The sequence below is a fragment of the Anser cygnoides genome, chromosome 1, assembly GCF_040182565.1.
Source record: "Anser cygnoides isolate HZ-2024a breed goose chromosome 1, Taihu_goose_T2T_genome, whole genome shotgun sequence".
Taxonomy (NCBI): Eukaryota; Metazoa; Chordata; class Aves; order Anseriformes; family Anatidae; genus Anser; species Anser cygnoides.
The window spans coordinates 175,262,573-175,280,646 of NC_089873.1; the positions used below are offsets into that span (position 1 = coordinate 175,262,573).

At 38.6% G+C, this 18,074-nt stretch overlaps 1 long non-coding RNA gene across 1 annotated transcript; it reads right to left on the reverse strand.

The window, feature by feature from the left end:
* Positions 1-8,883: 8,883 nt before the first annotated feature.
* LOC125180001 (uncharacterized) lies at positions 8,884-13,530 on the reverse strand. Its single transcript, XR_007158200.2, has 3 exons — positions 11,376-13,530; positions 10,786-10,930; positions 8,884-9,844 (listed from the first exon to the last, which is right to left on the reverse strand). It is a non-coding gene; the product is annotated as an uncharacterized lncRNA (long non-coding RNA).
* Positions 13,531-18,074: the final 4,544 nt, after the last annotated feature.

Sequence of the window (18,074 nt, forward strand, 5' to 3'; positions counted from 1 at the left end):
TCATAAGCAGTGCGAGCAAAGAGCTCCCTAAGCACATGAGTGCTTAATTTAATGCTGCAGTTTTGTACATTTGTTTTCAATTACACATCTTGGAACATCTCGCTTCCAAGGCAAATCTTCGTAGTTCTTTTTTTTTTTTTTTTTTTTTTTTTTTTTTTTTTGGTGTTCTTAAAAGACATTTAAAGAGGGAACTTGAAAACATCATTAGTTGCAATTCATCCTTGATCCTTTCATCTCTCAGACCTTATTTAAACTTCAAAGTCTTGACCCATTCAAATGATTTAAATGAGTGCTCTGAACTTGAACAAGATACATGACAACCAATAAAACTGCTCATAATGTAAGCTCTCTTCATTGTGGAATTTCCTAGTTAGGAATGACAGAAAAACGTGTAATATCTGAGAAGAAATATTAATTTTGTGAAAGAACAAGATGGACCTTAAAAAATGAAATATTCTTATTACATTTTTATTTCAGCCTAATAGCAGCTGCTTAACATGTTGATTGTACTCGACATATTGTGATTTTTCAGCATGGTCAATATATGAAATCACATTCTCTCTCCAATGGCCAAATTCATGCAAACACAATGAAAGGCAAAACAGTAACATGACTCATCATAACTGGATGATTATTTTTTTTTAATTAAGCTAAAGAAATGTATAAAAAATCTGAGGGTATAGTGCTGTGGCTTAATCCAGCAGGCAGATAAAGGCAGCTAAGTACCCCACAGCCATTTGCTTACTCCCTGCCCCACCCCCCACCCCCCACCCCCCGCCCCGAGTAAAAGCTCATAGGTTGAGATAAAGACAGTTGAATAGGACAGAAAAGGAAGAGAAATAATAATGATTATTATAATAATAATAGAATATACAAAGCAAGTGATGCACAATGAAATTGCTTACTATCTGCTGACCGATGCCCAGCCCATCCCCATGTAGCTGTACCCCCTACCCCAGCCAACTACCCCATATAAATTATTCAACATGATGCCATGTTATGGAATATTCCTTTGGCCAATCTGGGTCACCTGTCCTGGCTGTGTCCCCTCTCAGCTCGTTGTGCACCCCCAGCCTCCCTGCTGACAAGACAGCATGAGAAGTTGAAAAGTGCTTCACTTAGTGGAAGCACTGCTTTCCAACAGCTAAAACATCAGTGTGTTATCAGCATTATTCTGTCCTAAATCCAAAACACAGCACCAGACCGGCTACTAGGAAGAAACTTAACTCTATCCCAGCCAAAACCAGGACACATAGCCTCACTCTGCTACATATCTTGTTTCTCTCACCTTTTAAAGTTCATGATTTTCTTTCCATTTCATTGCTCATCCTTCCTCTAGTCATTTCCCCTTATAACCACTGAAAAAGAAATGTGGCATGATAATATTAATATATATACATATGTTTTTATGATTAATCGAGAGCTTCTGGGAGCACACAGATAGTAATCTTATTTTCATTTTCTTTTCAAATTTTGTAACCCTTCACAACCAAGAAGAGCTTCAAAACTGGACTGTAGCATACTTCAACAGTTAGAAATGGCTCTAGATTTGGAAAAACAAAGCAAAACAAAACAAAACAAAAACAAAAAAAAAAAAAAAAAACAAAACAAAAAAAAAAAAAAACAGCAGAAGGCCCTAGTCTGGGAACTGTACTGCAATAACCCTGAGCTAGCTCCTAATGACCATCAGATCAGTACCAACCAGCTTCTAAGTGATTCTAGAAGAGAATAATAATCTTCCCTTCCTTTGTGGCTTGAGTGAAGGATGGCCAGAATAGCCACTCTTGGGGAATGAAGAGGCTGCTCAGACACTGTTCTTGCTCTTCTTCCTTCAAATAGTATTAAGGAGCCTGGAGCAATTTAAGAGAATTTGTTTGTATCGCGTATTGTCTTGCAGAAGTTGGGAGAATTTGGTTTGCAAAACAGGTGAGCTCCAGTGGGGTAAGCATGCTGCAGCCTTTGAAAAGGCATTTTAAACTATGCTTTTCTCACTGTAATCCTAAAGCTCTAATGTCCTTGAAATTAATATCATTTCATGTTACATTATAAAAACTCAGAAATATATAAGAACATAATGCCTACATATATTTTTTATATCATTTTATCTCTAAAAACTTAAATGCAACCACTCCCTCTTAAAGGAAAAGTGCAAGTAGTTCTCATTAATGCTATTGACCACTACAGACCAAACTGTAGTCATAGTCTTGAATAAGGTAAGAAAGAATAAAAAAAAGTAGAATGAGCCAGTTCTATCAGAGTGCAATTCCTGATTTTGTCACCCAGCTACATCCCGTGTTCTGCTTACTCTCATTTATTTCATAATCATGTCATTCAGAATCTCCTCCAAAAATCTGCAAGTTACTAAGGTCACTCTAACATGCTTGTATATTTCTCTAGCTCCCTTTTTTAATACAGTTGCTGTATTGGCTAGTAATATTTACTAATTCCACTACTAACTTGATACAATTATTAAATATTCTTGTTATTTATATTGTAATTCCATTTATTATGTGGAAAAGTATCATTGTGTTATGTGAGGTGCTTAATATGTGTCAGTCAATGAGAGTTCTTTCACTGAGTTGAGAGGAAACATGATCAGGCTGCTTACTGGAGACAGAGGGCTATAAATCAAATGTTCTCCATTCTCATATTCCTTTTCATGCTGTACTATGGCTCTGGGATCAATAAAAGCCCTCATCAGTGGTATATAACTGTACAAGTAGTTTCTTATGCTCTAGCCCAAAATTTGTCAGGTTTATTCCTTCAGTCCAATGCAAGCACTGTTGCCATCTGTGCAAAGGATTTACTTAATTTCTCATTTTGTACTAATACGTAGATCAAAGGCCTTTTCCCAGGCAAAATATATTTCACTATCTTCTAACCTTCCTAGTTGAGAGCACAGGAATTTATTTACTGCTTTATTTACAGTGATGATAAGAGTAGCAAGTAATTGTTATAGACACTGTTTTCTTTGTACAAATCACCATTTAAAACAGCCATTTCCACCACTGAAATTTCTCAATACATCATCCTCATTTTTATTTTGTAATACTCTGCTGACACCTTCTGGAATACAACACTATTTTGTAACTTCATAGCAGACTTGTGATGGAGTCACTAAAGAAAATCATTCTGATGTCACATACACCAAATCACAAATATCACTGCATCTTTATACTATTAGTTTCAGTTTTCACTGATTTTAAAGTATCAGAATCATAGGACAAATAGAAAAACATAATAGAAATAAATTATCTAGATTGAGGGAATTAAGTTTCAGGAACATGCCTATACTGCTAATGTCTATGATATTTGATGCTGTCCATAAGGACCTAACTATTGGAATCAAGAGTTTAAGGGAAAATCTCTGATTTATTTTTAAAAAGTGAGTGGAGGTTAAAATCAGAAACAAAACAACATTGCAACCTCTATCTTATCGTCCCCTTAGAATTCCTCTTTATGTTTTGTTCCCTATCAGCGTACGTATCTGAATGTGGAAGTCTTGAAGCACATTACATTTCACCACTTTAACGTGAATATGATCTAGTTATGCATGACCTCTGCATGAGCCTAGTAGGTTTATGGGAGACCTTCAGCCTTCTGGAGCTGAAGCCAGAGGCCATGCACCCACTCCTCAAATGACAAAAAATACATGTGTTTAGACTACTGAATCCCCTCGTTGTATTCAAAACAAAACAAAACAAAACATTTGTTTCTTTTTAAAAAAATATTCTAAAGACAGAACAGATGATTCATAAAGTTTAGCATTTAAACGTTTGTGCCTTTAACGCAGTCACAATAATAATGCCGTGCAATAATAATGATTAATCATTTTGCTTTTTTGAGAGAAAGGGTATTTTATTTATTTATGTGTTTATTTTTTTGTGGCAGGTTTTTTTTGTTTGTTTTGTTTTGTTTTAAAGTGTGTCTTTATTAGCACGGTTTAAAAATTCTCACAGAACAGATTTCCAGTGGAAAACATTGATTCAAAGTACAAAGTACATAATTATTGATTATTTATAGTTCATATAAAATACACATGAAATCATCAAATTCTTTACTTTTTGTGTAATAAAAACACATTCATCATGGTAATCACACTATATCCTATATAGTCTAATATATATTCTATATATATACACTATGTATAGAATAAGAAATATACCTGCATATCAAACAGGACTACAGAGACCTAAGAGCTGGATTTACAAGGGTGTTTGCTCAGGTTTTCTCCTCAAAGTTACCAATCAAAAGAAAGGGCAGGCAGAAGTAAGCATATAACACAGAGCAGCATCTGGCTGCATATCTGGTGTTGTCAGCAGGGTTTTGGCTTCTGTGATCATGAGATGCTCTTCAAAGACTGTGAGCTACTTCAGAGAGATGGGACCCATTTATCAAAAAGGGACAATGATATCTTTGCTATTAGGCTAAATAAAATTTTGAAGTGGCTTTCACCCAGATTTTTGATGACTGGTGTCCAAATCTTGGAAACAAGACGTGACCCAGGTGACAGCGTGAAAGTGCAATGGGAACAGATGCAACACTTCCCTCAAAAACAAGGGACAGATGGCAGATCATCTCAAGTGCCCATATGCCAACGCTTGTATTCTGGGAAACAACAAGAAGAAAGGGAACTCCATGTGTAGTCACAGAATTACGTTATCATTGGAGATACAGAAGCTTGGTAGGATAGGTCATAGGACTGGATTACTGCAATAGTCAACTGCAGATTATTTAAGACAGAAGTTAAGTGGAGGGGGGTTATGGTGCATGAAAATAAATAAATAAATCAGTTTGAGCATCTGGAGATTAGCTGTAGACAAGAGGACAGATCTGTAAATCGGATGGGCTGATATTTAGAGGACTTGAAATGTTGACCTGAGTAAGGGTTGAATCAGATGATCTCCAGAAGTCCTCTCCAACCTGAACTCCTGATTCCATTGTGCCATGAAATTATTGGGGGAAAACAATCCTTGTTAGGAAAAAAATCACAGTGGGACAGACCAGGAATGTTCCTCAATGGGAAATGATGGGGTGATGCAGAATTTCTGGTGTGAGTAACTACATCAATTGGATTAATGAATCTAGCTCTTATTAACAGAGATAATGCACATTGATGTTAAGTAGTCCTTTCTCCTTTAATAGTTGAAGGAGATCCAAAAATTAGTTCAGAGGAAACTGAAGACTCAGTTTATCTTGGCTCACAAAGTGTGAAAAGAAGCAGCAATACTGGAAGTCAAGCAATGCTATCCATCTGTATTTTTTTCTTAAATTGCATAAAACTAATATCCATGAAGCTCACTTAGTTATTTAGCAGTTTGATAAGATAGTTTCAAAGGAACTAAGAAGTTATGTACTTAAGTTCTTAAACTGCCACTAGAAGCTGAGTATATGGACTCCAATATTTCTCCATCTATTTAAGATCATTTCTACTTTTCAGAAATATTGTTATATAAACTGTGAGATAGCCTAGTGTGGATTCTCTTTTGCTGTTGCAGTGATTATGTATTTTGAATAATGTTTTATCACTTTTGTGTTTCTGAGTGAAGTTTTGTTAGTTCCTAAAGAATGTTCCTGACAGAATCTAGTGAAAAACTTTTACATGAAACAAACTTTAGCCTACAGTTTCTAAAAGTATACAAAATCCTTGTATGGGGAATGGAATTTATGTGTATATACAAAGACTTCTAAATCACATCAGAGCCTTTGCCATATTCATGAAGACTGCCCATCAAGAAAGCAAGCATATGAGACATCGGTAGTTCTACACATAAAACAGTGGTAAAAATTGAATCCAAAGTACTAGTAATGACAGTGAGCAGGAAAAATTGTTGTTTTATTTTATGGTGAACATTGGCTGCCTTATTACTGCTGATATCCCTCAAACATCCTTATGGCTGCACTACCACAAACATTAGACTAAAGCTGGCCGGATTAGAGCACGTCCTAGAGAGAGTAAAACAAATTGCAAACATCACTGTTTTTTCTGGATGCAGGACAAAGAAACAAAGGCCTTTTCCCACACTCATGGGAAATTTAAACGTGCTGTACAAGTTAGAGGAAACTTAGACCTACTGCAGTAAGTAAAACTGGGCTAGGACAAGGGCTCTTTCACTTGTCCCTGCTCCTGATATTAATTCTTAAAACACTCCCAAGCATGATTTTGAATCTCAGTCTCTCAGAAAACACCCAAGAATGGTCTGGGGGTAAGTGTGTACCTGTTGTCTGTCATAGTAGTATGAGAAAATTAAAACATTCTTCTTTCAGATGAGGAAGGAAAAAGGACTTTTAAGTCAAGTGTATTTATTACTGCAGGTGTAACCAATATCAAATGACACAAGGACATCTGCAAAAATCCTGGTCTACACAATTCCACATAGTGCATGGAAAAAAAAAAATGCAGAAAAATAAATAAGGATAAAACTTACTCTTACCACTAATGTGAGTATGGTAAAATAACGACGGAAACTGGAGACAAAATGTGAGGCTGCAGATGACTGTACACAAACATAATGCAAAAACAATCCTTTTACTTCTGTTTGTTTCATCAGACATGATAAAAACACCAAGATTATTTTTTTCTTTTGAACTAGTACTTACTCCTTTTATTTTTGTCATAGTTTCCCTTCCCTTCCCTTCCCTTCCCACCCCGCCCTGCCCCTCTCCTTGCTTTTTGTCTTGCCTTGCCTTGTCTTTCTTTGCCTTTCCCTGCCTTGCCTTACCTTGCTTTGCCTTGCCTTGCCTTGCCTCATCTTGCCTTGCCTTGCCTCACTTCGCCTCTAGATGATAGGATATAGTCGACGTACAACAGACAGGCTATACCTTTAAACTACCTTGCTGACTTAGCTATAGTTCACATCCCACATTATTTGCCATATGAAAGTACTAAAGCTTTGTATTCACAGGTCTGGAAATCCTAGTTCTCCATAAATGATATTTGACTGTACCTCTCTGTTAGATGCAGAACAATATTTTCTTGTCTTGGCAGGCATTTCATTAATAAAGTATTATGAAAACACTGTGCAAGCTAACTAAATAATATACCTGCCATAAGCAGTTATGTATAGTATCTATAGCTTCAGAAAAAGAGAGAGAGAAGAAAGACTTGAAATTTTCTTCCTTAGCTACGTAAAAGCTTTTTTTTTTTTCCTCGAATAGCTCAAATTTCATTATTATTTTTACTTTTCAACCAGAAGACCTTTTGAAGTTACTCTACTGCATGAGTGAATAGATCATCCAATATCCAGTGCTATCTAGCATAAAACTTAACTGATTCTCTAGGTCTTAGGAGAAAGAAAAAATAAAAAAAGGTTAACAAATACATTTTCCTTATTTAAGCTCTGACCTTCTCGGGGGCATCTGAGTTCCTTTCACACTCTTCTTAATCACTTACATTCACACTGTGAATTTTGGCCTTTTTCATGGTAATGAATCTTTCTTCTCTGAATCTGTTGGCAGAGTTCACTGTTCATAACACGATCTAAACACATCTCCAAGATAAATTTGAGAAGCCAAGGTTTTCTTAATGAGCAGTAACAAGAATATGCAATGAAACAGTTGTACCACTTGATGGAGACATAATCAAGTTGCCAGCTAAACTGCTTATTCTAAAAATTAATGAGCACAGCTGTAGCTGTCATTAGAAGACTGAATCTACTCAATTTTCTGGGAATTCAATAACTTGTGAACCTGGCCTACTTTACAGTGGGTTGCATCAACCTGCCAACCTTGGAATAATTCTTTATGCTATTATCAAGATAAACTATAATTTAGTTTGCTGTATGAGAATGCCCTGAGAGCAACCCCTCACTGTTGATTTCTCCCCCAACACACAATCAACAGCCACATTTTGCCTATAATTACCAGTGGTTTTTTTTCAGATATTTAAGAGAACTGGAGAGGTTTCAGCTGTTTACCTTTTTTTACTGAAGGTTTGTTACTTTTTTTTTGTTCTTTCCAGAGAGGAAAGCAAACAAAATTCTTCATCTAAAATCAAAACAATTGTTTGAAGAACACTGGCAACAATCTAGGGAAATGCTATTATCTCTGAATGTCCTTGTCGAAATTCTTATCTTATTTTCACAAGACACTTCTTTCCCTTAGGACTTGTGAATATTTTACATTTAAAGTTGGAATGTAAGCATATTTGCATGGGGCTCTACTCATTTCCGAAAGAGGCACACTTCAAACGTGAGAACAGGCTTGTGGACATTTGATTAACACTGCCTACATGCCAATAAATTACTGGTAGACATTTTCAAGCTTCATGGAAGGTGACATAATGAATATGAAGAGAATGAGTAATTCAAAAATAATAGGATTTTTTTTTCCATCAGCTGCAGGATCTTCACATACTAAATTAACAGGGAAGACATCGAAGACTCATTTCAACTTGTTGTATGCTTATAAAACCAATTTTCCACCTTCTCTGTTATATAGGAATTGCTGATTGGAAGCACTTTCTATTTTCAGTTGAAAGGCAGTGTAAAACTCCATGCAAGGCTAATATTAACTGACATTTTAGACCATGCATGGGGTTTCAGATCAGAAGATCAGAACCACAGTGTATTTATATTTGTTTTCTCATTCAGGGGCAAGAAATGGTATACAGGTGTGCTTTCCACTTCCAAAAAGCAAGTGGTTTGGGAAGACAGTGATGGAAGGAAAAAAAAAAAAAAAGCAGAATAATTGTCTTCCACACATATATCATTATTTCTCTGCTCAAAGGAAAAACACAAGTATGAACAAAGAAACTTTATATTTAAAATGCCACATAGATTAAATGAAAATCACTGATTTCAAGATTGGACAGCATTCTCATGTGGTATAAAAGCATAAACTGAGTTGAACTGCTCAGTGATTTACACCAAAATAATCTGTCAACCCTGGAGGTGACAGATTCACGGATGAACTGTGCCTTGCACTTTATGTAAAGTTTTGTCATGATTTTAACAGTTTCTTTTTCTATTTATTCATGATTTTGTATCATATTCTGAATAATGTTTTTAATGGTTTTAAATGCCCTTTTACATTAATAGGAATTGTATATGTTGAGTACATCTGATAATCAAGATTTTCTATTACAGCTTCTAGACTGTCAGCTCTCAAAACCCTGGCCAAGGGCTTCATTGCATGCTGCAGTATTTTGGCTGCAGTATTTTGATCTCTCATGCTCAACTTGCATGCTCCTAAACATCTCTCAATATAATAGACTGTAGTAGTGTCTCTTCCTTATGATACATTTCTGGGACGGCAGTATGTCCTGTTAAACATATAACATCTTTACATGAAAGGTAAACCACTTGGACCTCTTAACTCCCCATGTATTTGCTGAAACACTGATGTGCTCATTCTTACTCTCAAGCATCTAAATCATTGGGCACTATGACTTATTCTACAGACCCAGAAACAATATACAGATAAGACAGTTTACAGGGTTTACAAGAAAGTCTGTCATTCTGTTATATAGCCTAAGAAATACACTTATCCCACCACAACAGTCAGACACTTTATGTCTTCCCTGCATCAATGTTCTCTCCAATCTTGAGTATTTCCTCTTCCTCCCTCCATCGGTCTTCTCCTCTGGAACACAAAACTTCCTATTCTCTTTCACATGTTTGATAAGAGTTTTAATCCTAGTCAGTTTTCAGATTGCATTCTTAGCTAATAGTCTTGATCAACTTCAGCAGATTACCAAAATCACAGAAATGTAGTTCAATGTCTGGATGGGCTCTTTTGCTTGATTTGAACACATTTTTTTGCCTAAGGTATTTCTTTTCTAACAGAAGATCATCAAATTCAACCAGGCTGTTTTATGGGTTGCATCTGTTGTCCAGAACTACACCTGAAGTTGAAAGTTAAAAAAAGTTGAAAAAGTAATCAAGTCTCACGTACTTAAGGAAATGTATAATCTCACACATATTTATAAAATCCTCAGTATCAAACAGAATAGCTAGAATAGCTCATACATAGATTCTGTATGTCAACATAGAATATAACTGAAACAAGTTAGGGAAAAACTTCCTTTAAAGCAAGAGATGGGTAACAGACAAAGGGAGATAAATGCCTGGACTGTGAGATTGTTCTCTCTCATTAAAATGAATGAGAACTGGCAGCACATGATCCATCACAGGAGCAGATATGATGACAAGATAGCCCAAGAGGCACCAGTGTAGCATAGAAATAGTTGTACTTTCATTTGCCCTGTGCAAATTGGAGACAGGCTTCCAGTACAGGATTAGCTTGGATATACATGATGAAAAGTAATGCAATGTTATTTGTATCAGTTGACTCTCACCATTACAGATGATGACAAGTGAGAAAATGAAGTTCTTGTTTCTTCATAACAGGAATGATTTGGATAATGCCCTTTCCAGAACTATCAGGACAGGATGTTAATTGCACAAAACATCCATATATCACAAAAGAGCTGTTTTCAATCTCAGCAGCACACCCTTCATTAATCACTAGGGAGCAGGGGAGAAACTCATTTCCCTGCAAGCGCATGATTCAGTAACAGGATTTTTAGTAGTCTCATGGCATGGCTCTGATAACACTAAGCAGACTACCGTCAGGCATGGCTAGCAGAGAATGCAGAATCTTACTAGAGTTCGTGACCCATACTGAGCCTGTACTTCTGTTAGAAAGATATGAATCGTTGGAGTGAAAAACACCATATCTTACATAAACTATAACATTTCCATTATGTATTATTATTTTTTTCTTTTTTAATGCCAAAACCAAGCTGTTTCTTCCTTTCTGTGGTATTATACTGCCCATAATTACCTTGGCAGGTGAACACAAGTTAATTTTGACCACCATTGCTTTGTGCTCCAAGCTGACTTGACATCATACTGGTTCATTTTAGGGTCATCTCTGCTACCCACAGATATACAGCTTCCATTCATCTTTGGAGACAGACTGAGAGAGTCTGCAAGAGACCAAGGAGACAGTTCCTGAGTGGTTTACAGTCTTAATTTCCTAGTAATTGAGCCATATTAACGAAATTTATTTTGGATGCAGAACGTGCAGACTCTACTCTTTGTTCGAACAAAAAGCAGCAGCATGGGGACAGGGAAAGCTGTGTTGTGGGGCATATTTCTGTGCCCCTGCAACAGCATCATAGGCCTGCAAAGTCCCTCGACTGTTTCTGTGTCTGCACTGTTTCTTCACTCATTTTGGTCTCTCATTCTTCCCTCTTTTCTATCTTTGTCACACTTGCAGACTACCCTGTGCTGCAATGCATACACTCCTCACTTCGAGCATCTTCAAGTTGCAGTAAAGGAAAGGTGACTCTCCACAACCCACCTGGTACAGAGTTCAAAACCTAGAAAACAAACAAACAAACAAAAAACAACAACAACAACAAAACACACCTTTTCTTTGTAACTAAATGCTTCATCTTCCAGCATAACTTTCCATGGCAGACTTTGTGCAAAGACAAATAGAATGTGCCAAACCTCCCCTCTTATAGGAGGACCTGGACAGTCACCATCCTCTGCAGGATAAAAAGAAATCTGTAACAATCTGGACCTGCAAAAGAACCAAGAAATCTCAGTACTGAATACCAGTAATTCCAGGTAGCCCCAGAAAACCACAAAGTGGAGTCTCAAACTCAGATTTTTTTCTGAAACGTGGAAATTACTCTTGCCAGCAGTTTCTAACCAGGACCAAGTTTCATTAGATAGCTTTTGCTACTGTTTCTGGCAGCCTAACTGAATCAACATGTGCAGCATTTAATTTTATGCACACAGGTTTATTGGAATAGTGTCTCCTGTATGAACAAGAGTTAATCTATGCTCCAGGACTTGATGAGTCCAAGATAGTTTTATCACTGCAGACACCATCTTTTTTGCTCTTTAATTACACTACTCTCCATAATATATTTTTTTCATTCCAAACAGTTGGAAGAACATTTACTTTTACAGGTCCCCCCAATATATTCAAGTATTTGGCACCCCTATCCTTTGTGAATGTATTTTCATAAAGTTATTTGATTGCAACAAAGCATTATTTGACTGATTATGGAGTAAAGGGGAAAACAGATGAGCATTTTGTTGTCAGTCAAATAGCAAGACAATTTAGACAGATTTTTATGTACTTTGGCATAGTTTTTGAGCTTTTGATTCTTTTTTTTTTTGATCATATAAAACCTGAAAAATTTCCATGTACCATTCAGAGCAGAAACCCTTCACCCTTCATTTAAGTATGTTTCTCTATTTATCACATCAAGCAAAGAAATAACTACCATAAGAGAACTTTGAAGTTCCATTGTTAACCATTCAAAAACCTTTGACACACTGAAAGACTTTTGTACACAAAACATTTATTCTACCTTTTGTATCCATTTGATTATGGTACCCTGCTTGGCTTTTCATTTCTTGCAACCCAATACTATGTTTTTTTAGAATCTGTGAGCTTTTCAAGTACTTAAATAAATAAATAAATGAATAAACAAACTGCAACTAGTTTTTAGGAGTCTATTAAATCAGTTTTGTTAAAATTCCTGCACATTCATGTGTTTCTGTATGCTCTGTTTCATATGGTCAAATAGCTGGAAAATTTGTTGTTGTTGTTGTTGTTGTTTGTTTGTTTGTCTGTTTGTTTTTGTTGTTTTTTGTTTTGTTGTTTTTTGTTGTTGTTGTTGTTGTTTTTTGCCAAAATGCTCTAAAAATAAAATTAAAGAAAGAATGATGAAAATATTTCCAAAGTGACACAAATTGGCTTAATACCTTTTTTTTTCATTTTTCAGTATCTCACAACAGATCAATTCATATAAGATAAATTCAAATGTTCTCGATAGTCATACTGTTCATTCTTTAAAATAAGGCCACACCTTTCTGAAAATAAGTCTATAGTAATTGTTTACTAAAATATCTTCTGTATTTTTTGAAAATGTTCCCATGTTTTGACTAGATCTAGTTCCCAATTTGGCCACAGGTTGACTGGGTCTGTCTCAGCCTCCCCCTCCTATTTACCCTGTCAGGCAACACCCTTTCTACCACCTCCCAGAAACAGTAGGGCTATGTTTAATGAAGGCTAAAAAGTAAATGGTGCATTCTCACTTCCCACTTAAATTGAGTAATTGTCTGTCACTGCTTATTTTGCAGAGTTCTGAGTGAAACGTCAGGCTCAAAAAAGTTAAATGAGCTTGAACAAAAGACAAGCTTTACTTGTCATTGGCTGGCAAGTAACCTACATGATATTAACCTTCTGAAATTATTCACTCAGAATAGAATCTGAGATGACGCATAATTATAAACAGAATTGTAGATCTACAGCACTGCTTAAAAAAAGAAAATCTTCATAAGAAACTGAAATATTTACTGTAATAGGAAATGTTGTCTCTTCATTCAAAATTCCTTAAATAACAGAAGGTGGCATAAACTTTTTGCATTTTTCCAGTAAGTAGAGCTGCGATGGAATTCCACTGAAGCCATTTTCAAGAGGAAATGTGAGAACATTGGACTGGAAGCTGGCAAATGTTGTGCCAATTTTCAAGAAGGGTAAGAAAGAAGACCTTAGCAATTACAGGCCTGTCAGTCTCACATCAGTGCCTGGTAAAATTATGAAGAAGATTATCCTTGAAGTTATTGAAGCACACCTGGGGGACAATGCAGTCATTGGTCCCAGCCAACATGGGTTCATGAGGGGTAGGTCCTGCCTAACAAATTTGATTTCCTTTTATGATAAGATCACCCATCTAGTTGATCAAGGGAAACCAGCTGATGTGATCTTTTTGGACTTCAGCAAAGCTTTTGACACAGTTTCCCACAGGATCCTACTGGACAAAATATCCAGTATACAACTTAACAAAAACATCATACGATGGGTAAGCAATTGGCTGATGGGCAGGGCTCAAAGGGTTGTGGTAAATGGGGCCACATCTGGCTGGTGGATGGTCACTAGTGGTGTCCCTCAAGGCTCCATTTTAGGGCCAGTCCTCTTCAGTGTTTTTATAAATGATTTGGATGTAGGACTAAAAGTTGTTTTGAGCAAATTTGCCGACAACACCAAACTTGGAGGAGTTGTGGACTCTGATAAGGGTGGAAAGGCCTTGCAGAGAGATCTGGACAGATTGGAGAGCTGGGCGATCACCAACCTCATGAAGTTTAACAAAGGCAAGTGCCAGGTCCTGCACCTGGGAAGGGGCAACCCTGGCTATACATACAGACTGGGCAACGAGATGCTGGAGAGCAGCCCCGCAGAGAGGGATCTGGGGGTTGTGGTTGACAGGAAGTTGAATATGAGCCAGCAGTGTGCCCTGGCAGCCAGGAGGGCCAACCGTCTCCTGGGATGCATCAAGCACGGCATTGGTAGTCGGTCAAGGGAGGTGGTTGTCCCGCTCTACTCTGCGCTGGTGCAGCCTCACCTCGAGTACTGTGTGCAATTCTGGGCACCACAGTACAAGAAGGACATTAAATTATTGGAGAGTGTCCAGAGGAGGGTGATGAAGATGAAGGGCCTAGAGTGGAAGACGTATGAGGAGCAGCTGAGGGCACTCGGCCTGTTCAGCCTGGAGAAGAGGAGGCTGAGGGGGGACCTCATCGCAGTCTACAACTTCCTCACGAGGGGGAGTGGAGAGGCAGGTGACCTATTCTCCATTATCACCAGTGACAGGACCCACAGGAACGGTGTGAAGCTGAGGCAGGGGAAGTTTAGGCTAGACATCAGGAAGAGGTTCTTCACCGAGAGGGTGGTTGCACACTGGAACAGGCTCCCCGGGGACATAGTCACTGCACCAAGCCTGTCTGAATTTAAGAAGAGATTGGACTGTGCACTTAGTCACATGGTCTAAACTTTTGAGCAGCCCTGTGCGGTGCCAGGAGTTGGACTTGATGATCCTTATGGGTCCCTTCCAACTCGAGATATTCTATGATTCTATGAACTAATATTTCATATTTTATCTATAAAAACAAAACCAAAGCCAAACAAAACATAAAAAACAAACCAGAAACTAAACTAGTATTTCCAGTGATATTTATGGTATTAATAGACAAATAATTAATATACGGTTTTCTTAAATCTTATGTAGATAGAGTTTAGAATGATAATCCTGAATATTTCCACATATATATTTAAGCATTTAGCTCCTTAAATGAAATTTACAGTGCTCTTAGATGCTGAGATGCCTATGATACATGTGTAAAAGAAGTGAAGGAAAAGTCCTGAGATTCATATCCATCACCCCACTGAGCAGTAGGACATCTTCTAAACCAGACCACCAAAAAAAAAAAAAAAAAGATGGATGCATCTGAAGTTTGTTTGTTGTTTTTTTCCTAGCCTCCCGACTTTTTAGCTGCAGTCAAGTAGCTGGTTTTATACAGTTCAAAGTGTGATCATACACTGATCTGGAGAAATGGCTTTAGCTCCAATAATTCACAGAGAAAAGGAGCTGTTCCTAAAAAGGGTTGGGGTAGCTCCTTTTTTCTCTCTCAGGCACCATATCCTGAACGGTTGAGGTACTGCTGTTAGCATCCCTCCTGGGCTAGCAGAGTGAGTTCATTATTTCCAGAATTAACACCAGGGAGTAGTTCAAGAAATGGTCCTGAGACTACAGTTTAGATGCAGACACACCAAATTTTATTCTTTTCCCAATGCCTGTCACTATAATAGTGATTTTTTACTTCCTTTTGGAGATAGGAAGGAAAAGAAGTTGAAAATACACAACCAAAGAAATTTTAATCCTTGTTAGACTGAAATGTGATAATGGAGGCCACTTATAAAGGTGCTGCATAGATGCTATCTTATTAAGTACAGGAAAACATGGAAAATATAGACTTCCTCTTCCTATTTTCTGACTTCATCATGATATGGATCCAAGTAATATTTTCCAAAGAGAAAGGAATAATTTTATGCAGTGGCATGAACATATATGAACATATTTTTTTTTTTTGTCATTTTGTTATTCCCTCCCTCTGCAAACACTTAAAAACTCTGTAAAATTAATATCTGAGACTACTTCGCATCTTTGATCAAATTCCAGTTTTCTTACCTATTACAGATTTGAGGTCTAATCTTCAGCTATAATCCTTCTAATAAAGTATGTATTTCTACATATACCTTTCCCAGAAACTACCACGCTACAGTTCTTTCATCTTGAATTCGCTGTGTTGCTTCCATCAGAAACAGTGAAATTTACACTATATGAAGTATTTATATGGGAAGTAAAGAACTCAGACATTTTTAATCACAGAATCACAGAATTGTCTAGGTTGGAAGAAACCTTCAAGATCATCTAATCCAACCTCTGTCCTAACACTAACAAGACCTCCACTAAACCATATCACTAAGGGCTACATCTAAACGTCTTTTAAAGACCTCCAGGGATGGTGACTCAACCACCTCCCTGGGCAGTCCATTCCAATGCCTAACAACCCTTTCAGTAAAGAAGTTCTTCCTAACATCCAACCTAAACCTCCCCTGGCGCAACTTTAGCCCATTCCCCCTCATCCTGTCACCAGGCACATGGGAAAATAGACCAACCCCCACCTCTCTACAGCCTCCTTTAAGGTACCTATAGAGAGCGATGAGGTCTCCCCTGAGCCTCCTCTTCTCCAGGCTAGACAACCCCAGCTCCCTCTGCCACTCCTCGTAAGACTTGTTCTCCAGACCCCTCACCAGCTTCGTTGCCCTTCTCTGGACTCTCTCGAGCACCTCCATGTCCTTCTTGTAGCAAGGGGCCCAAAACTGAACACAGTACTCGAGGTGCGGCCTCACCAGAGCCGAGTAGAGGGGGACAATCACCTCCCTAGACCTGCTGGCCACTGCTTCTTATACAGGCCAGGATGCAGTTGGCCTTCTTGGCCACCTGAGCATACTGCTGGCTCATATTCAGCTGCCTATCAACCGGTACTCCCAGGTCCTTCTCCACCAGGCAGCTTTCCAACCACTCATCTCCCAGCCTGTAGCGCTGCTTGGGGTTGTTATGCCCCAAGTGCAGGACCCGGCACTTGGCCTTGTTGAACTTCATACAGTTGACCTCAGCCCATCGGTCCAGCCTATCCAGATCCTCCTGCAGAGCCTTCCTTCCCTCAAGCAGATCGACACACGCACCTAACTTGGTGTCATCTGCAAACTTACTGAGGGTGCACTCGATCCCCTCATCCAGGTCATCGATAAAGATATTAAAGAGGACCGGCCCCAGCACTGAGCCCTGGGGGACACCACTAGTAACCGGCCTCCAACTGGATTTGGCTCCATTCACCACAACTCTCTTGGCCCGGCCATCCAGCCAGTTTTTAACCCAACAAAGCGTACGCCAGTCCAAGCCACGAGCAGCCAGTTTCTTGAGGAGAATGCTGTGGGAAACGGTGTCAAAAGCCTTACTGAAGTCAAGGTAGATCACATCCACAGCCTTCCCCTCATCCACCAAGCGCGTCACTTGGTCATAGAAGGAGATCAGGTTCGTCAAGCAGGACCTGCCTTTCATAAACCCATGCTGACTGGGCCTGATTGCCTGGTTGCCCTGCAAGTGCCGCGTGATGACACTCAAGATAATCTGCTCCATGAGCTTCCCTCGCACTGAGGTCAAACTAACAGGCCGATAGTTCCCCGGGTCTACCCTCCGGCCCCTTCTTGTAGATGGGCGTCACGTTTGCCAGCCGTCAGTCAACTGGGACCTCCCCTGATAGCCAGGACTGCTGATAAATAATGGAAAGCAGCTTGGCCAGCTCTTCCGCCAGTTCGCTCAGTACCCTCGGGTGGATCCCATCCAGCCCCATCGACTTGTGTACATCCAAGTGCTGTAGTAGGTTGCCAACCATTTCCTTGTGGATTATGAGGGACAAATCCTGTTCCCCATCCCCTTCCACCAGCTCAGGGTACCAGGTATCCAGAGAACAACTGGTCTTGCCGCTAAAGACTGAGGCAAAGAAGGCATTGAGCATCTCAGCCTTTTCCTCATCTTTTGTAACTAAGTTTCCTCCCACATCCAGTAAAGGATGGAGATTGTCCTTAGTCCTCCTTTTGGTGTTGATGTATTTGTAAAAATGTTTTTTGTTATCTTTAATGGCAGTAGCCAGATTGAGCTCCAGATGAGCTTTGGCCTTTCTAATTTTGTCCCTGCACAGCCT